Genomic DNA, 23,826 nt, shown 5'->3' on the forward strand with positions numbered 1-23,826 from the left:
AAGCACTCACATGGCCTTTCATATGCAACTTGCTTTTTTAACCTCCTGAGGATTAAGCTGGCTGTGTTGTCTGTAGTGAGGTCCAGTGTTTAGAACAGGCGATTCAGAGTCTGGATACCTGGATTCTGTTTTTTCCTCTTCCACAGACTTTCTGTGTGAACTTGAGCAAATCACTTATTGTCTACATCCCTCAATTTATCAAAAGGATGAAGGGGATTCAGAGGCACTTGCTTACCTCATAGGGATGTTAAGAGGCTTAATTAATTGTTTACAAAGCACATTACACAGTGCTTCTAATCCAAAAATCGCACAGCAAAGCATCAGTCCTCCCGTGACACAAATTACAGAGCAGCAGGGCGATCTCCAAACTCCCTGCTATATACTAGAAAAATAGGTTTCAGAGTAACAGCCGTGTTAGTCTGTATTCGCAAAAAGAAAAGGAGTACTTGTGGCACCTTAGAGACTAACCAATTTATTTGAGCATGAGCTTTCGTGAGCTACAGCATCCGATGTATCCGATGAAGTGAGCTGTAGCTCACGAAAGCTCATGCTCAAATAAATTGGTTAGTCTCTAAGGTGCCACAAGTACTAGAAAAATAAAATGCTGACCTGACGGCACTTTTGAGGAAACAGGGAAAGTGATTCAAATGTGGACATTTACGGTCTGAGCACCTGCAGCCCTCATTAATTTCAGTGTGAGCAGTGAGGGGTAAGTGCCTCTGAAAGCTAAGCCAATAAAGAATAGATCTTACAGTTTTTTGCTACCTCTTGTGTCATTCAGAACTTTGGCCGACCTCCCCTTGTGCATCCAGGTCAACAGGTACAAGATGATCACTACATGTCCTGCCTGATCTTGCTGTGAGCCTCGCAAGAGCAGAAAATTTCCTTGCACCCTCCCCACTTCTACTGTGCACCCACATAAAAGCCAGGCAGAATATGGCCCTTATTAAGAATCTTCCCTTTTAGTACTAAAGAACTTGGCTATGGGAAAGCAAAGCTCTTCCATTGTTAGTCAAACTACACCTATCTTTCCACATCAGCCACCAAAAACTGCAGGAGCTGGAGTCCTTGCTCCTTTTTTTAATCTTGTGAAATTTGGTTGGCTGATGGAATTTGTGGCACTTAAAGAAGAAAAAACCCCTTGGTGATCTGAACAAAGCCACTGAATGTATTGGCTGACAGCCTTGGGGTTGATTAACCAGACTGTTAACTCCATTTGAAATGGCTGATGTTCTTCTAGTATTTTTTTTTCTTCAGTATCCATAGCTAATTACAATACTGAATCAAAGGCTATTCCCACCAACGTACAGATTAGTTTGGAGAGATGTTTTGCTTTTAGTAGTCATAACAAACTGGCATTGCTGTTTACTTTAAAGCACTGGTATGTTCAAAGCAACACGTAGTTAAAGTGATAAACCAGTATCCTCACACTTTTTTTTTATCTGAAAAAGGAATTCAAGGGTGCAATTTTTAATGACTTAATTTATATATACAGCATATTTTCTTATCTTCCAAACAGATGACCGGTATGGCACCATTCACAGTAATTTGACAGGTGGGCGCTTCACATTGTGTAATGGATCTTTAGTGTGAACAACCTGTGTCAAACAACATATGTAGTATCATTATTTAGGGGACTGATCCTATAAGACAGTGGCTCTCAACCTTTTCAAACTACTGTACCCCTTTCAGGAGTTTGATTTGTCTTGCATACCCCAAGTTTCACCTCACTTAAAAACTAGTTGCTTACAAAATGAGACCTAAAAATACAAATGTGTCACAGCACACTTTTACTGAAAAATTGCGGACTTTCTCTTTTTCACCATATAATTATAAGATACATCAATTGGAATATAAATATTATACTGACATTTCAGTATATAGAGCTGTATAAACAAGTCATTGTTTGTATGAAATTTTAGTTTGTACTGACTGTGCTAGTGCTTTTTACATAGCCTGTTGTAAAACTAGGCAAATATCTAGATGAGCTGATGTAACCCCTGGAAGACCTCTGCGTACCCCCAGAGGAACACATACCTCCAGTTGAGAACCACTACTTTAAGGGGCTGTATTTGCCTGGTAAATTGCTGAGTGCCCTCAATTCCCAGTGAAGTCAGAAACCACAATGATGGTAAAAACTGCTATATAAACGATAGCAATAGCGAGTGTGCACTACAGTACGTATTGCAGGGGCCTATAATAAATATTGTGATATTTGACCTGTAGTGAATTCGATGCTACATGTGTAAGATACTTTTCCTGCAAAGAGTGATGCATTTGCTGATTTTTGTTCATGTGAGTAGTCCATCTGGGTCTGATTTTCATTGCTGTAGAGGGGCCTTAATGTAAATGACTATCAGACCTATTGACTTCTGTAGGGTTACCAACATTGTATTTCAAAAATAAGGGACTGTTTCCTTAGCACCCCAGCCCCACGCCTCCTCTTGATATTATTATTATTATTAATTATTATCATCCTCAATAAATAAATAAATAAATAACAGCAAAATGATAACAAGCACTACTCACCTTCATTCGCCAGGAGTATTTTTTGCTGCTTTTTGCAGCACTCAGCAACTCCTGATCTTGTTGTACAGAGATGAGGAAGTCAGGGACGTCCCTTGTAATAAGAGACTGTTGGAAACCCTAGTAGCACAAATAATCCTATTGTTTCTGCAAAAATGCTATTGTAAAATAATTATAATTTATTTGTAGCAATGTTAATATAGTAAATTAAACTGATAGTAAACTACAAGAAAAAAAACTTCATTAATATTGAGTAAAAGGTGACCTGCAAAGGAATCTTTTAAATTGTAGGATTTTTTTTGGCTTCTTTATGCTGTAGTAAGAGGCCTGAAAGGGTTTTTTGTTTTTTTAACCTTACAGAAATATCAGAAATGTCAAGTTTAGTCTTCCTTAATTTTGATCAAGGATCTCTGGACAATCTCAGGGATGCTTATTGTGAGCTGTTACATCTTAATTGAATTGATAAAAGAAAAGGAGTACTTGTGGCACCTTAGAGACTAACCAATTTATTTGAGCATGAGCTTTTGTGAGCTACAGCTCACTTCATTGGATGCATACTGTGGAAACTGCAGAAGACATTATATACACAGACATTGATGGCCGTTTTTAACCTTTAACAATGATCTTATTTCAACCAAGAGTTCTTCAGTCACTGGAGTTCAACAGGTGATTACTTGTGATTTTTAGGTTCCCAACTAGATATACCTTATAGAGGCCTGATTTTGAGAGGGAAGGTGCTCAGTACCCTTTGGAAATCAGTCCTTCTTAAGGTAACTCAAGTTTGGCAGTCAAGATCACTGGTCAGTTTTGAAAATCTTGATCAAAGAGCTTTAGCTAATCTGAATAAAAAATCTCTTCAATTGCTCTCTTTTTCAGTCTCTTGCCTCTAATATTCTACTTTCTCAAGTGTTCCAGTCACTGTAGAATGTGGTGGTGTAGAAAAGATTTGAATTCTGAATGTGTTTAAGAACAAACAATCCCTTTCTCCCCACTCTCCACCAAAAAGCCCCCCAAAATCCTTTTTTGATTTAAAAAAAAAAAATTCCTTGTAGGTCTTCTGTGTATAGCATAAAGTAGCAAGAAATCCATTTCCCCCCACTTTGCGGGTCACCTTTTGAGTCAAAACATTTTGTTACTTCAGGAAAAGACCCTTAATTGAATATAGTTTGTTCAAAAACTATCTTTAGAAATCCAAAAATTCACAGTTAATATTTCTTAAACCATCTTAACTCTGCGGCCGTACCACTGTCAACTCTCCATGTTCCTCTCAGGGCAGGTCTATACTACAGCCTACACTGATCTAACTTAGGTTGCTCAGAGGTGTGAAAGAGTCCCCCGCCCCCTGAGTGATGCAAGTTTCGTGCTGTCCACACAGGTGCTATGTCGGCAGGAGACACTCTCCCACCAACATAGCTTCCACTTCTCGACAAGGTAATTATGCCGACGGGAGACCGTTCTCCCGTCGGCATAGTGCATCTTCGCTAGACGTGCTACAGCAGCACAGTTGCATTGGTGCAGCTGCGCCATGTAGCACTGTCGTGTAGACTTGCCCTCAATATATCCTTTGTATCTACTTTGAAAAAGAATATATGACTTGACCGAGTTCACGAGACTCAGAATGGGGGTTTGCAAGGCTGCTGTATTTGTGTAGTTTGAAGGTGAAGGGTAGTAAATGTGTACTCCAATGTATTGGTTATATGAATATTTATGTCTCTGATACCAAGTGTGATCCTTTGTGACCACCCTGCTCCATGCTCTTCCCAAGTCAGACTCTCCTAGGGGTTTGGGTCAGTGCTGGGGTTTGTCCAGAGCTCATTTCTGGGGCCTCTATTTGGTACTGGGGGGAAGATGGGGGCTGTGGGTGAGCTGTGAGATGCCCAGGGAAGCAGGGGGAGACTGCTCCCATCTCATCTCTGGTTCCCTCTGCCTATGCCTGGCTCCACTACACAGCTGTGGTTCTGCCTGTGGGTCAACCCTGGGCTCCCAGCAGCTCCAGCCCCTGCACTCCCCTGCCTGGTCCTGGGCTGCAATGTCCCTGTGTTGACCTGCCTCTGAGCACTCACCCCCTGCCTGGGCCCAGCACAGGGGAGGTAAATGGGCCTCCTGGCAGGGAAGCATAGGGGCTGGAGCTGCCAGCGAGGGCCTTCTGTCTGGCTGGTCAGGTGTCAGCTGTTCCTTCCTGATCCCTGCTGGGGGCGCCACTGTAAAGGTAGCCTCACCACCCAGGTCCAGGTGGCCCTGGGCTCCTATCAGCTCCGGCCCTTGTGCTCTCTGGCTGCCAACTGGCCCCTTTCCTGCCCACTTGCAGAGCATCCTCCAAGCTGGTGAGGGGCAGCGCACAGAGGTGGATCAGCATGAGAACGCTGCAGCCAGAACCAGGCAGCAGAGCACAGGTGCCACAGTTGCTGGGAGCCTGCGGCCGGGCTGGAGCTGGATAGCGGCGCTGTCCTTACAAATAAGCCTCCAGCAGAAAGCTGGATGGAGCAGGTGATGCCCAGAGGGCCCCCCTGTGGTTGCATGGCTTGTAGTAGTGCTGCTACTGGTTTGGGGTGTAGGAGGTCTTAATGGGTGGGTACAGTAGTTATGTTGAGAACACTTTTCCATTTGGAAGCACATGCACCTTTGGGGATCAACATAGGATGGTTGTCTCCAGTATGTTCTTTGACTGAAGTGGCACAGTAAATGTATGGCCCTAAAGAAGCCAGGACACATGTGAGTTGGTAATGTAAACACAGGTGCAGTCTGTTTACAGTGACATGGATATATAAAGTCTTGCTGGGCCCCATACTGCCTGCTGCATCCATGCACAGGGGGCGGGGGGATCTGCATGTTTGGAAGGGTGGAGATACGTGCTTGTGGCCTATTGACCTCTTTCACCTTAGCCTGGGGAATCTCACTTTGTGGTAGTTCCATGGTGTTCCAGTGATATGGAAATGGAGGGAGGAGTCTGGAGATGGCTGACTGAAGTTCAGGGGAGCCAGCTGGGGACCTCTGGATTCTTCTCTTCAAACCTCCAGGGGAATCAAGAAAAAGCAAATACGGTCTGAGGCAGCTGCATTAGGTGGTGTCCCTGGAGGCATGGCACCTGTAAGGACAGTGTTTCCAAAGGCCTGGGCAAGGTGGCAGAGAGAAGCTATGTCCCATGGGTGCTTGAGGAGAACCTCAAGCTTCTTCAGGGGATAGGGATGAAAAGGGACCAGCAACCTCTCATTGGAAGAATTCCTAGGAACCTCAGTGAGTTAAAACCTGTTCAATTTCCTCTCCCGTATGTGGCAATAGTCCATACAGGGGAAATAAGGGCCTTTGTAAGATTAAGAGAAAGGTGTAATATTCTTAATGATGCGAGTCAGTGGTTAAAATCATGATTTTATGAGTTTCTCCTCACATCTGGCCAAATTCTGCTAGCAATGATGTTGCTGAATTCATTGGTCAAAAGGCAGAGTCTAATTTTTCCTTTTGGTTTATTTTGATTTGTAACGTAACTATTTTTGAACATGTACTTAAACTCTGGAGAGGTGCATTTGGAATTTTCAATAAATATATTGTTAAACATGGACTGTAATAGATGTCTTCTGTAGAAAACCCTGACAAAACTCCATCTGCTTAGTATTCCCTTTCTTTCAGGAAAATAAAGAATAATACCACTGTACGTACATTCATTGGCAGCTATGTAGATCTGAATGATTTCAGGAATAACCAGCAGGCAATGATAATGCACAGTAATACACACACACAAATGACAAAGAGTACCAGTGTATTCTTCTTAGATCAGATTAAATCCAAAGTGTGCGGTTAAGATTTGGGTGCACAAGTTACTCACTTTCTCTCTCTCTCCATCTAAACCTAAAATTGTAGATTCCGAAGAGATTCATTACACTTTTTTCTTTAAGTATTTTACAAAGCATACTTGATGGACTTGCACAGGTGCAAGAACTAGATTATTTTCAAATGAAAGAGACAATAAATAAAATGCTATAGTGTAGCAGAAAAGAGACCTTTTGAAGAGGGGCTGCATAAAAGATTTAATATTCTTAAAGAAAAATGTAAGCACCATTATTTGAAAAACAAAACAAAAAAAAACAAAAACCCTGCACTATTTCCAGATTCATTCTTGGAGTCTGGAATCTGCATTTGCTTACAGACAGAACTGTCTGCGTTCCTCTCTAGCAAAAATCTCCCAAAGAAAGTCCCTCATGAGGAAGACATTTCTGTGGGGAGAGGGAGGAATTCGTACTGGAATAGCCTGATTGCTTGCTGCTACTAAATTATTAACTGGCTTTCTAAGCCTCTGTGCTGGCAATTCAGCTCTTTCTCCTTCAGGGCAGCTTTGGCTGGAAGTTCAGTAATTGTTACTGTGCAGGAAGACTGAAAGTGGAGGAAATTCAAGTTTATACTTTCTTGAAAACTGTTACTGCAAACCATTCTGGTTCTGGTGTCCTGACTTCATTATAAATAAGTGTCGGGGAGGTGGTGATGTTATAATGGCTGTGCTCAGCTCATTAATTTGTTTTCTTGCTGAGGGGAAAATGATTTTATATATATATACATAATTAGGAAATTGATCCCACTGCATCTGGGAGTTGAAGTCAAAAGTTATTCACCTCACATGTTCACATTTTTAATATACTGACATAAAGTTAAAAGGAAAAAACAAAACAACCCTGTGTGACTTTAGTGGCTCTATAAAGTAAGGGGCAATTGGCACTGGGCTGAACTACTTAGAGAGCGTAGGCCATTGTTGTGCAGGCTCCCCTGCACAGCGTTACCTATGTACCAGCCTCTATGTACCAGCCTTGGCCTGGAGCCTGGCTGTGTTTCAGTACTGTACATTTTGGCTTGGATTTCCCAAAGTGCTGGTGTTCCTCATGCTGGGTTTGCTCAGGGTCAGTGAAGAGAGCTTGAGCATAGTTCAGAGAAACATATACATTGCTAAGCAACGTGAGCAACCTCTATGTCCACGCAGAACAGAGCACTGGTGAGTGTGTGGGGCACGACCCGGGAGCTGCAATAGTTGCTTAAATACAATCCAATGAATGCAAAGGGTCTATGCAGTGATTGCTTTTAGGATTTGCAATTGTTCCTCTGCTATCGTGGGGTTGGGGCTTATTTGAGCATGTTTAGAAGAAACTGGTATCAGAGCCAGTCACTGAGTGATCTGTCTCTGAAGGCTTCTGTGAAACCTTCTGTCTCCCTCAGCCATCGGCTTCAGGCCTCCTGGCCTCTGCTGGGCACAATGTTCCTGCTAGCCTGTTAACACAATGTGCTTGCTCCCATCTGCCCACACGTCATATTACTGGACCACAAGGAGCAAAGTAGAGAGCTGTGTGAGTAATTCCTGACAAAGTCTGACAAACACGTTAACGCTTTTTTGGTGGAACATTTCCCACCCATTTTTGATCACCTCTAGTCACAAAACACCATGTTCTATGTACCTACCAACAAATAATCTCTGTCTCTTAGCATCCTCTTCTACCCCACTGCAGGATTGAGTCCTTTCTGAATAAAGGCTGCCAGTTGTTCCCTATTACGCCCACTCACGGGGGGTGGACATATTGTGACATATTTTAGGGTGAGGCCATCAAACTCATTTTTATTTGTGACTTGTGTCAAAATGTGAACCTCTTATTATTTAATGCTTATATTGTGTAGCCAGCTAGGTCAGGGCCCCATTGTTCTAGGTTCTGGATAAACACGTTGAAAATTACTACGTCTCCAGAAATGAGAGTAACCATTAGTTCTGGTCTACATGCGAAGGTTTGTCCTTTCCCCTTTCTATTCTGGGGCTATTGCTTCTATTTTCTTCTAGCAAGCACAACACTGATAGTAATTATTGAATTTATCAGCATGGTAGATAATGTAGTCTCATGCATGGTCACTCTGTATGATACTTGAAGTATTTGAGGTGGGGGCAAGATGAAGAGGGCATTAAAAAAAAAAGGTGAAATATGAGCACTGCACTTCCATGGCTTCTCATAAACTCTCCCCAGTGGCTAAACAGTTCATTTTTCAAGATCTGGTGACCACCTGTTCAGACAGTAACAAGTTCACAAGTCTCCACTGTACTAGTGTGCAAGACTATCACATGAGAACAGCCTTACTGGGTCAGACCAATGGTCCATCTAGCCCAGTATCCTGTCTTCTAATAGTCTCCAATGCCAGGTGCTTCAGAGGGAATGAGCAGAACAGGTAATTATCAAGTGATCCATCTTCTGTTGCCCGTTCCCAGCTTCTGGTGGACAGCTAGGGACCTTTAGAGCTGGACAAATGATTAATAGTAAATAATTTATTCAACTTATTTAGCACTTTATTCAGTTCATAAATAGCCTGAAAACACATGCTGATTTTTATGAACTATTTAGTTATCTGAAATTGTTCAAACACTTTTTATGTCAACATATTTCACTCTGTGGGTGTTCAAAAAGTATTCTCTTTGGCTATGTTTTTGGCTACTAACTATTAATCATTTTAGATATGTGATTATCAGCAAATAAACAGCAAAATAAAGAAAACGAATTTCAAGAAGGCAGACTTTAGCAAACTCAGGGAGTTGGTAGGTAAGATCCCATGGTAAGCAAGTCTAAGAGGAAAAACAGTAGAAGACAGTTGGCAGTTTTTCAAAGAGACATTATTAAGGGCACAAGAGGAAACTATCCCACTGCGTAGGAAAGATAGGAAGTATGGAAAGAGACCACCCTGGCTTTACCAGGAGATCTTCAATGATCTAAAAATCAAAAAAGAGTCCTACAAAAAGTGGAAAGAAGGTCTAATTACAAAGGATGAATATAAACAAATAACACAAGTATATAGGGACAAAATTGAAAAGGCCAAGGCACAAAATGAGATCAAACTAGCTAGAGACATAAAGGGTAACAAGAAAACAATACAAATACATTAGAAGCAAGAGGAAGACCAAGGACAGGGTAGGCCCGTTACCCAATGAGGAAATGGGGGGAGGGAAATAACAGAAAATCTGGAAATGGCAGAGGTGCTTAATGATTTCTTTGTTTCGGTTTTCACCAAGAAGGTTAGTGGTGATTGGTAACATAGTGAATGTCAGTGAAAATGAGGTAGGATCAGAAGAGGCTAAAATAGGGAAAGAACAAGTTAAAAATTACTTGGACAAATTAGATGTCTTCAATTCACCAGGGCCTGATGAAATGCATCCTAGAACACACAAGGAGCTGACTGAAGAGATATCTAAGCCATTAGCGATTATCTTTGAAAAGTCATGGAAAACGGGAGAGATTCCAGAAGACTGGAAAAGGGCAAATATAGTGCCAATCTATAAAAAGGGAAATAAAGACAACCAGGAAATTACAGACCAGTCATCTTAGCTTCTGTACCCAGAAAGATAATGGAGCAAATAATTAAGCAATCAATTTGCAAACATCTAGAAGATATTAAGGTGATAAGTAACAGCAGCATGGATTTGTCAAAAACAAATCAAATCAAACCAACCTGATAGCTTTCTTTGACAGAGGGAAAGTGGTAGACGTGGTATATCTTGATGTTAGTAAAGCTTTTGATACTGTCTCACATGACCTTCTCATAAACAAACTAGGGAAATGCAACCTAGATGGAGCTACTATAAAGGATGAAAAACTGGTTGGGAAACTGTTCCCAGAGAGTAGTTATCAGCGGTTCAGTCAGGCTGGAAGGGCATAACGAGTGGGGTCCTGCAGGGATCAGTTCTGGGTCTGGTTCTATTCAATATGTTAGTCAATGATTTAGATAATGGCATAGAGAGTACACTGATGATGATACCAAGCTGGGAGGTATTGCAAGTGCTTTGGAGGATGGGATTAAAATTCAGAATGATCTGGATAAACTGGAGAAATGGTCTGAAGTAATTAGGATTAAAGTCAAGAAGGACAAATGCAGAGTACTCCACTTAGGCGGGAACAATCAGTTGCACACATACAAAAGGGGATATGACTGCCTAGGAAGGAGCATTGCAGAAAGGTATCTGGGGGTCATAGTGGATCACAAGCTAAATATGAGTCAAGAATGTAACACTGTTGCAAAAAAAGCAAACATCACTCTGTGATGTATTAGCAGGAGTGTTGTAAACAAGACACGAGAAGTAATTTTTCTGCTCTGCTCTGCTCTGCTCTGGTTAGGCCTCAGCTGGAGTACTGTGTCCAGTTCTGGGCGTCACATTTCAGGAAGGATGTGGACAAATTGGAGAGAGTCCAGAGAAGAGCAACAAAAATGATGAAAGGTCTAGAAAACGTGACCTATGAGGGAAGATTGAAAAAAATTGGGTTTGTTTAGTCTGGAAAAGAGAAGACTGAGAGGGACATGATAACAGTTTTCAAGTATGTAAAAGGTTGTTACAAGGAGGAGGAAGACAAATTGTTTTTCTTAACCTCTGAGGATAGGACAAGAAGCAATGGGCTTAAATTGCAGCAAGGGAGGTTTAGGTTGGACATTAGGAAAAACTTCCTAACTGTCAGGGTGGTTAAGCACTGGAATAAATTGCCTAGGGAGGTTGTGGAAGCTGCATCACTGGAGATTTTTAAGAGCAGGTTAGACAAACACCTGTCAGGAATGGTCTAGAAGATAATTAGTTCTGTCACAAGTGCAGGGGACTGGACTAGGTGACCGCTCGAGGTCTTTTCCAGTTCTATGATTACCTGCCTAAAGTATATGGAATTATTTCTTCTTTCTCTCAAGATGACGGAAATATCTATACACAGTAAACCAAAAAGAAAAGGAGTACTTGTGGCACCTTAGAGACTAACAAATTTATTTGAGCATAAGCTTTCGTGAGCTACAGCTCACTTCATCGGATGCATTCAGTGGAAAATACAGTGGGGAGATTTATATACATAGAGAACATGAAACAATGGGTGTTACCAAACACACTGTAATGAGAGAGATCACTTAAGGTGAGCTATTACCAGCAGGGGAGCGGGAGGGAAAAAACCTTTTGTAGTGATAATCAAGGTGGGCCATTTCCAGCAGCTGACAAGACCGTCTGAGGAACAGTGGGAGTGGAGGGGGGGAATAAACATGGGGAAATAGTTTTACTTTGTGTAATGACCCATCCACTCCCAGTCTCTATTCAAGCCTAAGTTAATTGTATCCAGTTTGCAAATTAATTCCAATTCAGCAGTCTCTCGTTGGAGTCTGGTTTTGAAGTTTTTTTGTTGAAGAATTGCAACTTTTAGGTCTGTAATCAAGTGACCAAAGAGATTGAAGTGTTCTCCAACTGGTTTTTGAATGTTATAATTCTTGACGTCTGATTTGTGTCCATTTATTCTTTTACGTAGAGACTGTCCAGTGTGACCAATGTTCATGGCAGAGGGGCATTGCTGGCACATGATGGCATATATCACATTGGTAGATGTGCAGGTGAATGAGCCTCTGATAGTGTGGCTGATGTGATTAGGCCCCATGATGGTGTCTCCTGAATAGATATGTGGGCACAGTTGGCAACGGGCTTTGTTGCAAGGATAGGTTCCTGGGTTAGTGGTTCTGCTGTGTGGTGTGTGGTTGCTGGTGAGTATTTGCTTCAGGTTGGGGGGCTGTCTGTAAGTAAGGACTGGCCTGTCTCCCAAGATCTGTGAGAGTGATGGGTCGTCCTTCAGGATAGGTTGTAGATCCTTGATGCGTTGGAGAGGTTTTAGTTGGGGGCTGAAGGTGATGGCTAGTGGCGTTCTGTTATTTTCTTTGTTGGGCCTATCCTGTAGTAGGTGACTTCTGGGTACTCTTCTGGCTCTGTCAATCTGTTTCTTCACTTCAGCAGGTGGGTACTGTAGTTGTAAGAATGGTTGATAGAGATCTTCTGGTGTTTTGTCTCTGTCTGAGGGGTTGGAGCAAATGCCGTTGTATCGTAGAGCTTTGCTGTAGACAATGGATCATGTGGTGTGGTCTGGATTATGGTTGTGCAAACACTTCCAGCATGAGACTGTGTGTGAACACACTTTTTCTCAAGACTTTTGGTTACATGAACATATTTGCAGAAATGAAGAATGGTTGCAGAAAATGAATAAAAAGGATCACAGTTTAGAAGGATATCTGCAATTTTGATCTGAGTGAACAATCACGAATACTTAGTTATTGCAGTATTCACACAGATGTAGTTATTTCTTTACCATTGGAAGGATGTTGTGTTATATGTAATGATATCCTACAGACTTGATTGTATTATGGAGATACAACTGGCACATCTTATTAAGAGTAATAAAGATTTCTCATGTGGAACATAGAGAGTCACATAGAGAAACACCTCGGGAGTTACAGTGCAGAATGCTGCTTTACTGCGCAGAAACTTGCCAGTGTAGATGGGGCCAAGGTGGGTGAGGTAATATCTTTTATTGGACCTGCTTCTGTTGGTGAGAGAGACAAACTTTTCAGCTACACAGAGCTCTTTCCAGGTCTGGGAAAGGTAGTCAGAGTGTCACAACTAAATACAAGGTGGAACAGATTGTTTAGCATCACTAGTTAACTCAACCCATATTGTATGTGGAGCATAGACATAATTGAAAAAAACTAAGTTTCAGTTCCAGTTAGAACACTGAAAATATGTATTTGTGAAGAGAGTTATTAGCTAACTTGTCACTCTACAATTTAGGCCCTGATCCAAAACCCATTGAAGTCAATGGGAATCTGTCCACTGATTACAATGAACCTTAGATTAGGCCCTTAATGCAATTTCAGAACAGTTAATGTGGTTTGGGCCCACCTCACAAAGTTTTAAAACTGTTTTACTGCCACTTTGGAGGGTAGTTTTTGAACCCTGCTTAACTGAGGGAAGGTATCGCTTGAACTCTTTCTTTTTGAATACACTTCATTCATAGATTTTAAGTCCAGAAGGAACCATTATGATCATCTAATCTGATGACCTGCATAACAAAGGCCATAGGTTTTTACTGCGTGATTCCTGCCTCATGCTCATAACTTCTGCTTGAGTAATAGCATGTCGTGTACTGTACCTTAGTATAAACTCAATTAATGGCATTGTGGAGAGGGCTCTAAGGTATACTGTTTAAATCCCACTGAGCAGGTGATACTGTGGTTTAAATAAAGATAGAGTTTAAACTCTAACCCAGTTAGAGCTAAAATGGAGTCTGTCAGATGGGAGACCATTTCCAGATGGATCAGTGTCCAATACGTAATCTTTAATGCGAGGAGACAGTTGTAGTAAAAACAGGTCATTGCCTGATAATTTTTCTTTTATTATTTAGTCCAAAGACAGAGGTACAATATTGTTTGTCTTAATCTGTGACTTCTATAAAAGGAACCCCTCAACTTTGATTCTCTCATTATCTGCTTTCAACTCCTGGCTGATGACGAATTACAAAATCCAGCTTGTTTCCTGAGCCTTTTCTATAAGTATGCACAGGACAAAACCAAAGCAAAACAAAGATTGTCTGAAAAATCTGAGGTACTTTGGTTTTGTTAATCCTTTCAGGAGATCCTGTGTTTACTAGAAGTGAACTACATGGGTCAATTTGCTAAAGTGTTTTGAAAGAATTAGCCAAATGAGAAACGAAACAATTACCTGAAGTTGCTGCTTGTTGCCAAGAACAAAAGTAAAACAAATCAGTGGCAGGATGAGTGGATCCGGTTAAATAATTATGTCTCTCCAGCAGGAAATCTGTCTATCAGCTGAAAGGTGAGACAGCAACATAATGACAATGCCCTGTGGATCAACTCTGAGATTTTAAAAAAAAGCTACCAAAATACTAGAATAACTGACCAAAACTAACATTTTAGCATTAAAGCTCAAGCAATAGGAGGCCAAATTATCCTCTGATTCATGGACATGCAGCTCCACTGATGTTAGTGGAGTGCATGAGGGTAACTGAGGGCAGAATATGACCCTCTTTGTTTGTTTGGTCCGTGAAATGGCTGCCTTAAAGCTGTACAGCTGGGATCTTGAAGAGTATCTCTGGCATTTCCTTCTTTCCATGTAGGAGGTGAGCCCCACAAAAGCATGCTAAAAACTTGTGCATTAAAATGAAATAGGTAAAGATGAGTATCAGACTCCAGTTGTGACATGAAAATTGTGGGTCATAGATGCATTTAAATCAGTCAGGTGACAAAAGACAGAAAGAGTTTAATTATAAAAAATACATTTTAAAAAATAATTAAAACTTCTAAAAAGTATTTTCAAATGTGAGTGCCTAGAGTTAGTTCCCATCATCTCTAATTAGCCCCCCTAAATAAGTGACCTGATTTTTTAAAGGCACAGAGCACCTGCAGCTTCCATTAACTTCAAGGGCAATCGTAGGAGCTCATCACCTGAGGCCTCTTATTAAGGGAACATAAATATAGGTTTAGGAGCCTAACTTAAGGCACTCAAGTTTGAAAAATTTGGCCTTAGTTTCCAGGACTGCCTGTATAGCACCTCTCAAAATCACTACATTCAGGGTTTTGGTGTTTTTTTTTAAAGACCACTTCATTCTCTCATACCAAGAAATCCAAAATTGGCCATCTCTATTTTGAAAACATCTGTGGGCAACAAATTGGTGTAGGGTTTTGAAATCATCAGTTCTGCTCTTATTTCCATTCTGTAATTAATATGATGTCAACCTGCTGCTACATAATTCATTTTGACTGAAGATTTCCTTGTTTTTGCTATTTGGCTGCTAAGAAACAGGCCAGAGATTTACTGTCAAGAAAATAAAACAAAAGCCTCATCTTCTCTTTGGAGAATTAGGGTACTTTGTCTTAAGAAAAAATGTTTTATAATCTGTTTTAATATAATACAAGAGATACACAAATCCAACCAAAGGGCTTCTCCATTTAACAAAAACAAAACATGTTAGATCTTAACTGTGGCCATTTTCCAGGAGAAGCTATTGTAGTAACTTTACAAAATGCTCAGTATCTGGTGGATTAAATCATTCACGGACACTGTGGTTTGGTGTGTTGGTTTCTGTCTTGATTATGACTAGCAGTCCCTGTGGTGTCTGGGACTTCAAAGGAACACTGTGAATACACCTGGTTGGAAAAAAAATTTCTGCAGAAAATTTGACCTTTCTGGGAAAATTGTAAAATGGAACATTTTGATTTGGAAATGCCGCTGTGGTGCCCCATGGGAACTATAGTTCAGGTGCCTCTTGCCTCCATTCTCATTTATAAGCTGGGTTTGTTGGCTAGACTACATCTTCCATGATGCACCAGGATCTCCCCTCTTGCTGAGCTGCTGTGACGCATCATGGGAGATATAGTCGGGCTGGGGAGCCTGGTTCATATCGGAAATGTGGGCCTGAGGCATCCAAACTACAGATCCCATGATTCAGTGTGGTAATATTTCCAATTTTTATTTTTTAGGTATTTGGTTTTTCATTGAACAGTCAATATTTTCTGCAGGAAGCAGAGACTTATAGTGAAAAAGATTAATCAAAAATCCAATTTTCCACTGAAAACCAGTTTTGATGGAAATTTTTTCACCAGACCGAATTGTGAAGCTATTCCAGAGTTCATGCATAATAATTGAACAAACCTGCCGTTCACTGTTCAATGAAAACATAAAAAGGGAACAGGATTTTTATGTGGGGTTAAACCTCATTAGAAAGGCACTTATAAAAGGCAGACAATATTGTTAATGACAACACTACACTGAAAAAATATGGCTTTACTATTTGAAAGGTCAGGTACACCATGTCATCATACTTAAGGATCAGCTGGTGATATTTTGGTTCAAATTCATTAATTTTAGCAGCTAGAAATGGAACCATAAAAATTCACTCTAGCCTGACACGAGCCAGACAGGATATCAATAGCTGGTAGTATTTTATATATTTAAGTGATTTTTTCCCCCTTCATAGGTGAAAAAAAATAACTTCCTCAATTAACAATGCCCCCCCCCCCCCGTCTTTTCAAGAAGAATTTGCTTCATGATTACTCTAGTGAGTTTTGGAATGAGTCCTCTGACCCAGTATTAGGCATGAATACACTCCTCTGCCCTAATGATGCAGGGTAATTGGAATACATCCTCATCTCTCAAAACAGAAAAACAACTCTCAAAAGCTGCAGCCCATCAGAAAACCATACAGAGTGTTACTGTCAAAGGGAAATTATCATAGATGAGAGTAGGTAATCAACAGCAATCAAGCTTGCACATCTGAAATAAAGCAGTTACTCTCAAGACCTATATCATGCTTATCCTACAGTAGGTCAAAACCCAACCCAGACTGATTGCACTTAGAAGGTTCTGAAATAAGATATTCATAAGATATTGCAGGTCACATGAAATATTTCTACGTTATTATTAGCTAGATCTGGTTGTCATCTTCTCCAAGCGCATGATCAGTAACTATACTCTGTATCATAATGAGTGCATACAGGTGAGTGGCTCCTTCTTATTATAGTGCATCTGCATGACTAATCTAGTCATCAGGAGACCCAAGGATGACATCTGTCAGTTATCTTTATACACTTGTTCTAATAGTTAGTATTCTGGTTATACCTGGTGTTTTTTACCTGAGGGGAGGGTATGATAAAGCAAGTCATTGAGCAAATAGGGATGCTTGGCATGAATCTTGTTTCACTTTTTTTATTGCTCTCTCCTATGGTCCAATTACTATGGGTTGTGCCATAGGCTAGAGGAAAGACTGTGTTTAGATCTCCAGATTGGAAGTAACATAACAAATAATTTCCTCTGAGAATTACTTTCCAGTGGAAATTCAGGCAAGACCAATATTTTAAGCACTTGCCTAGTTTGTGGAAATCATGAATATATGCTGGTCTTTCAAAACTACTAAAATATGATTTGACACTATTCCAACAACCTAACTGAGGGTTTCTGAATGGAATAAAAATATATTTTGAGCTTTTATATTTGCTCACTGCTCTGGTGAATATGTAGTTTCTGTAAACAGCTAATGCATTTTGAGTTTACAACTCAACCTTGAGTCTACAGGGGCTTGGCTAGTATTTCTGTTAATACTTTAGCTAATTTAAGTAGATGTACCATATTCAGTATCTGCTCTTCTGTAGGGTAAAAGTTTAATATAGAAGAGACTAATTACATTGAGTGCTATTCGATGCCTTTGTAAAGTGAGTAGTTTGAGTAAATACCGAGCTCTTTTGCTGTGTGAAGGGTACAGCTGAAATATTTCAAGCTTTTGGATGTTGTGAATTCACTCATTCTTAATTAATTTTTCCTGTCTTCTGCATACAGGTGTGTCATCAGATATTTGACCAATGCATGAATAAAAAGGTGTCCTGTCCAAACCATAATGTTGTTACTATTCATAACTTGTGCTTATTGTGTAGAGGGTAAGAGGGAGATTTTTCAAAGGAAAAATGGGCGTTAAGTGCCCAACTCCCATTGATTTTTCAATGGTTGCTTGGTGGCTGAATGCCCTTTGTGCCATTAAAAACAACGAGGAGTCCTTGTGGCACCTGAGAGACTAACACATTTATCTGGCCATAAGCTTTTGTGGGATATAACCCACTTCATCAGATGCACGGAGTGGAAAATATAGTAAGCAGGTATAAATATACAGTACACGAAAAGATGGAAGTTGCCTTACCAAGTGGGGGATCAGTGCTAACGAGGCCAATTCAATTACGGTGGATGTAGCCCATTCCCAACAGTTGACAAGAAGGGGTGAACTGTCAACTGTTGGGAATGGGCTACATCCACCCTAAATGGGGGACCGGAAGTCAGGACTCTTGGGCTTTTTGTCTTGGCCCTGCCATTTTGTTGTGTGACCTTGGAGAAGTGCCTTAATGGCTGTTCTTTGGTTTTTCCATCTGTAGAATATATACAATGAAAACAGCTTTGATGAGATGTTGTGACGGTTAATGACTTAGAACCAGATTTTCCTACCCTTATTTATGTTGAGTAATAACTTGCTCTTTGAGTAGTTCCATTTATTTCACTATTCATTACCATTCATTGTGAGTAAAGGTGGCAGGATCTGACTCCTAATGTTTGTAAAGTCTTTTGGAAAAGTGTAAAATATTTAGTGTGTCATGAATATTCCAAACTCATAATCTTCCTGATGAGTTTATGTGGTGGTTGTAGTAAAAAAGAGAAATTATATTTCCCTCAGAAATAAATATTCGCAAATTTTGAAACCACTGAATTTTTAGATAACATATTTTGGCCCAGCGTTGAGTTGCTGAATTATAAAGATACCAAGTAAATCCACTTAAGACCTTAAGATGTAACACCCTACTGGAGGCAATTAAGAACTCTGAGAAATCAAGTGAAAAGTGGTGAGGTTTCATGCTGAAGCAAAAAGACTCAGAAGTTTAGGGGAAAACATGGAAATTGCCTGAAAGCAAATTAGGGGTGCACGTTAAATATTGGCTTAGCTATTAGTTAAGACTGACAAAAATAACTTTATTTTTCATTGTTGGATGGCAGGGAGGAGTCTGAGGAAGAATTCCATTCCCCAACTGCTCCAAATCAATAATCTGCTGTTGTTTTTGTCACCATTCGGATCCCATAGACTATAGTAACAAAGAGAGCTTTCACTTTGCCTTACTACTGAGGCCCATTGAAAGTGGAGAGCAGCATTTAGGTATGGCCTCCAGAGTCAAGTAGTATGATTTATGCTCCTGTGCATTTTGTGCTGAAAAGCACAACAGAGATTGATGAGTGGACAGTCAAGCACGCTACACCTTTCCTAAGCAAACAGCTCATCACCAATATTTCCTAGTCTACTGTCACCTGAAAGAAGAAGGCTAGTGTTGGTAAACAACAAATAACCTAAATGCAAATAAAAATCTACCACTGTTGAACCAAGAGGAAAAAACCAGGAAGGTGACATGTCAAGATTCCATGCTAAATATTAATATGGAGTTTTAAAAAAAACCTTAGCACTTAGAGACTGTATTAAAAATGGAGTGACTTCAGACACTAGAAAAAAGAAACCCACCTTGTGATGGGGTGTACAAACCCCACCCTGGAAAGGAAGGGGTTAAAGAGCTACTTTGGGCCAAGGCAACCCCACCCCAGCACATCTGAAAAGCATGCACAGCCTGGAGGAGGAGCTTGAAAGGGAAGTGGAGCAGCTCACTAGCAGGCAGCTTGTGGAGGTGAACAGATCTATGGGCCTCATGATTCAGAGAGAGCTTTATGGGAGGTTCAGCTGCCTGGGGTTCCTGACAATTGAGAATCTACCTGATCTGCTCAGGGAAAAAAGGACTCTGGATGTTTGCATGGTCTGGGCTTTGTCCTTTAATTTATTTTGTTTCTATGTCTTTGCCCTTTTCTGTAGGGAGACTGGGAGAAAACAATCCAGAGGAGCAGTGATGCAGCACTTTTTGGGGGTGCAGAAACTTGCTGCCCACCACACGGCCCTGGATTGGCACCTGGCGGAGAGGGTGAGCCAAGATTCTCGTACAACATCTGGTTGGGGCTGAAGGTGAAAACCTACCTCAGATACAGGGGACTTTGGATTGGAAGATCATATAACTTGGAGGGCCATGACTCTGGAACCTCGGCCTGGTGGGGCCTGGGACCCCTTGCCCGACAGCAGGGCTATCCTTTATTGGACTCTCTGTATACCCTGAAAAGGGTGGGCCCGATTCATGGCCTGGCCAGAGGTCTGAGTCACAGAAAGGTGCCAACTGTTGCAGGGCTAGAGTAGCTGTCAACAGGGGTCACCAGGGAAGGAAGAGAGCCTGCTATGCCCTGCCTGACCACTAGGCGGTGCCAGCAATGAGTGATCCCCTTCACATGCATGCTAGTTAGCTGAGTTGAGTTTACTGAGTACAGACTATTTACTTCTTAGTCCAGGAATATCCACAATGTGGCTAGCTGTTGATTATGAATGTTGGGTCTTGCAGTTGCTTTTTATCGCTGCATATGACCAGCATTCATATCAAGCTTGTACTGTCTGAAACCTTGGCTTTGGGATCAATCCAAATGGACATTGTGGTGCTTAGGACCAAATTTCGTTGCAGTGAATTGATAGTAGGTATATTCATAGGCTGTGTGTTATACGGGGAAAATGACAAAAGCTATTATTCACTGACAACTTACTTTCCATTTCTTTTTGTTGCACTGTTTATTATGTATTCTAGCAACTCAAAATATTGAACAAAGTAAATAAACACTATGGAAATCCATAGATCAAAAATATTCATAATGCTTAGAAAGAAATACATATGTGTTTCTTTTGGTCTCTTTAGGAGGACTTTTGTTTTTCTGTTTTAGTTTAATTAAAAAGACAGCATGCACTAAACAGATAAAATAGCCACTCATTAGCAAAACTTGGCCAGATATTTTCTATCAATGCACTACTGTAAATGCGGAGCAATGCCACTGGCTTCCGTGGCATAACGCTGGGTTTATCCAGGTGTAGCTAGAGCTGGAGAAACAGTGGGGAAAACGATGCACAAACACATTAGGGAATTCTGATCTGATCAAACAAACCTGTTAGGGAATTCCAAATTGTGATATGATCTGACCATGTTCACACTCATTTGGTCTCTGGTGAATGCTCCTGTGACAGGATTTTGTTTGCATGAATATTTAGAGAAGAACTCTTATATGCATTCTGCCAGCTGGTGCCGGCAGAAGCAAGAGCCAGATTAAATATCTAAGGGTTGCTCTTAACATTTCAAAACAAAATCAGCTCGAACACTCACTCAGAAACCTAGGTAAATGAAATACCAACCCTGAATGTTCGTAATAGGCAATGATTGCCCACTCTCAAGCACTGACTCTGTGTATAACAAAAAGAAAACTTTTTTTAATTGAGGGGAGAGGGAACATAGCATTAATTTGGGACCACAGTAATAATAACTGAAAAGCATGCAAATAATAAGTAAGACACCCATCCCACAGTATCTTGCCTAGTGTCCTTTGCCTTGGTTTTTCAACTTGTGAAAGTCTAATGGACAACTGTCCCTTCACACTGAGGGACCCCTGGCTGCACCCTACTCACAGTTTATTTTTAGAGATCAGCGAAGTTCCAGAGTCCACAGGCACATTCAGGTGTGTTCACCTCCAGCCCTCACACCACTGGCTTACACATGAATGAGCGCATGCTGTGACCTCCCAGCACAGAATGTTGGCATGACTCAAATCCAGGACCTTCATGAGCAAAGCATAGAGTGATATCACTTGGGCTACAGGAGCAACTCCGTTAGCGGATCGTTGTGGTAGGCTGTAATCCTCTTTGCGGAGCACTAGAGGGAGATTTGGCACACACTCTCTCTATTAGTGTGTTACACTTTATTGTGCCCAGATTTGTGTATTTGTATCAGAAATGTTCATTGAGCCACCCTATACATACTGGTTTTGTGTGTGGGTTTTGGGAGCAGTAAGGCAGAAGAAGCCTGACAAATCGAGTGATTTTCAAAAATACAACAGCATTGTATGATACCTGATCATCAGCACTAGCAGTAGAGGTGGAAGAGAGGGCAGAAGCACATAGGCGGAGGGATACTTCAGCAGCAGAAAGGAGACACTTTGATAATCTTCCAGCTCTAGAACATGGAGGAAGATATCTGCTGTGCAGCCAGATGCCGAGGCACGAGGATGAGCACCAGGGGATGGCCTTATTGAGCCATCACTACACATTGCACAGGCATAGGCCGTGAATGTGACAGGAGAAAACTGAATGTAAAGCCTGCTAGCAGTCCATAAATCTGTTTGATCTCTTCCTGAGGCAGGAAGGAAACAAAGTATTTTTAAACCAGGGGTCCACAATCATAGCCAAATACAAATACCTTTCTGTGGAAAAAAGGAAGGAAGAGATTTTTAAATGTCCAAAAATTGATTCGATTTTTTTCCTGTCCTAGTGCATTTCTGGGCCTTAGGGATTCAATGCCTTGGTGAGTTGTTCAAACATTGCACCTATTTATAAAGGTTAGAGCATCAAATCAGGGAACAGAAATCACATAATGTGGCTTGGGTAACTGTGAAGCGGTGTCCACCTCACACAGGACTGTAAGGGGTTAAGGTGGCCAGGTCAGCCTATTAACTCCACAGGCTGCACCTGGAGGAAGAGCCAGGGAGTAAGGATTGATTGCAAGCAGGCTCAGCTGGGCAAGAGAAGGCAAGGCCTATAAAGCCAGGAAGCTGGCAACAGACTCTGGCAGCACTCACTCCCTGGGAAGAGGGAGGAGGGTTTGGAGCTGAAGGAGGGGGAACCAGAAGAGTAGGAAGCATTCTGGGGAAGGAGCAGTGAGGGCTGGGACAGTAAAGTCAAGAGCTTCTGGGGTGAGGGTCCCTAGACTGGAATCTGGAGTAGAGGATGGGCCTGGGTTCCCCTACCAGCCCTGAAGAGTGGCTCTGAATGGAAAGACTTGGATATACTCCAGAAGCGGTGGGAACACTGAGTGACCTAGCTGGAGAGCTGAGTCACAAAGAAGATGCTGTGGTTCCTGGAATGAGAGAGGAGCTGGAGACCTGAGAGATAGATGGTGTGATGGCGTGCGACCCCAGGAAGGGGTGTCAGCCTTCAGAGAATTCCCAGAGTGACCAGGAGGAGGTGCCAGACAAGTGGTGAGTGGAGCACACTGTGACAGTGACCAGTCACCCAGGCTGAAAAGTGAATTCCAAATATCCGGTATTCAAATGAACACTCATGATAAACTCATCTGTCTCAAATATGTTTGTAAAAACTGTTCATTAAAAAAGTATGAATAATGCTCACATTAAATCATCACTTCTTTGCAGACCGCTTATGAACAGAAACAAGGTCCAGTTCCAAAGTATAAGTTGTTCACAATTGCAGACAAGCCTGAAGAGTAATAAAAAGAATATTTTGGTCCTAAGCAGAATTCTCTCTAATCGTCTGTTCTCCTTCTCTACTTAGCCAACACAACCCCAGATAATGGTTTGTGTAACAGGCTCCCCACACCACAGCAGCAGCCCTGGGAACCCTGGCTGGAGCTGGTTTTCCTGGAGCTGGTAGGCTCCCTGCTGTAGAGCTGCTAAGTGGTACTGGCATTCTTGAGAGACACAGGATAGGTGAGGAAATATCTTTCACTGGACCAGCTTCTGGTGGTGGATGGTACAAGCTTTCAAGCTACACTGCTCGAGGTACACAGTTTGAAAGCTTGTATCTTCCACCAACAGAAAGAAGTTGGTCCAATAAGATATTATCTCACTTACCTCATCTCTCTCCTATACTGGGACGGACACAGGGGCAATAACTTTGCAACTGACATTCTTGTCAGTTTCACAGTTGCTAATCACTGAACAGCAATTGACAAGAATGTCTATTTCCTTTTCATTTCAGAAACATTATATTTTGGTGTTTTTGAAAAGAAATATTTGAGGATTGCTGGTTTTGCTGAGAAATTTTGGTAAATCCGAAGAGAACAAAAGCAATTTCAAAAATACCCAAACTTTAACTGGTTCCAACCAGC

General features: G+C 41.4%; 1 long non-coding RNA gene across 4 annotated transcripts in view; it reads left to right on the top strand.

Annotated features, from left to right (window-relative positions):
- LOC141983268 (uncharacterized) overlaps positions 1 to 23,195 on the top strand; it is a 72,819-nt gene extending 49,624 nt beyond the window's left edge. For all 4 annotated transcript variants that reach the window (XR_012638332.1, XR_012638334.1, XR_012638333.1 and 1 more), the window contains exon 3: positions 19,719 to 23,195. This is a non-coding gene — a long non-coding RNA (uncharacterized LOC141983268). The remainder of the gene's footprint in view (positions 1 to 19,718) is intronic.
- The last annotated feature ends 631 nt before the right edge of the window (positions 23,196 to 23,826 follow it).

Source organism: Natator depressus, chromosome 2, assembly GCF_965152275.1.
Source record: "Natator depressus isolate rNatDep1 chromosome 2, rNatDep2.hap1, whole genome shotgun sequence".
NCBI classification, from domain to species: domain Eukaryota; kingdom Metazoa; phylum Chordata; order Testudines; family Cheloniidae; genus Natator; species Natator depressus.